The sequence below is a fragment of the Mesitornis unicolor genome, unplaced genomic scaffold, assembly GCF_000695765.1.
Source record: "Mesitornis unicolor isolate BGI_N332 unplaced genomic scaffold, ASM69576v1 scaffold29527, whole genome shotgun sequence".
Lineage (NCBI taxonomy): Eukaryota > Metazoa > Chordata > Aves > Mesitornithiformes > Mesitornithidae > Mesitornis > Mesitornis unicolor.
Window position 1 is genome coordinate 2,144 of NW_010198865.1, and position 440 is coordinate 2,583.

Genomic DNA, 440 nt, shown 5'->3' on the forward strand with positions numbered 1-440 from the left:
AACTTTTATTTGCCCTCGCTGTTTTAATATAAGTTTTCTTAGGGCTTTAGAGCATAAAAGGCAAATTATTCACGGTATTATCCCATCTGCTTTTGCTGCTGCCAGAGGGTTAGGCTCCCTTTTGCTCGCACTGATAATCCAACCTTTGGCGGTGGCTTTTTCCCCCTTTTATGAACAATTTTAGACACGTGTGTTAGTCTGAGGGTTGTGGGGGGGTGTATGTGTGTGTTGATGCATGTGCATGTGTGTACATGAGTGTGCGCGCATGTGCGTGTATTTTAGTAGTAATTAATTATAATGACTCATTTAATTTCTCTTCACTTTTAAGGTACCCGCATGGAAACTCTGGGTCTTGTTGGGTTTGGTTTGGTTTTGGTTTGGTTTTTTTTGTTGTGGGTTTTTTTTGGTTTTTTTTTTTGTGATTATTTCTTTTTCTTTGT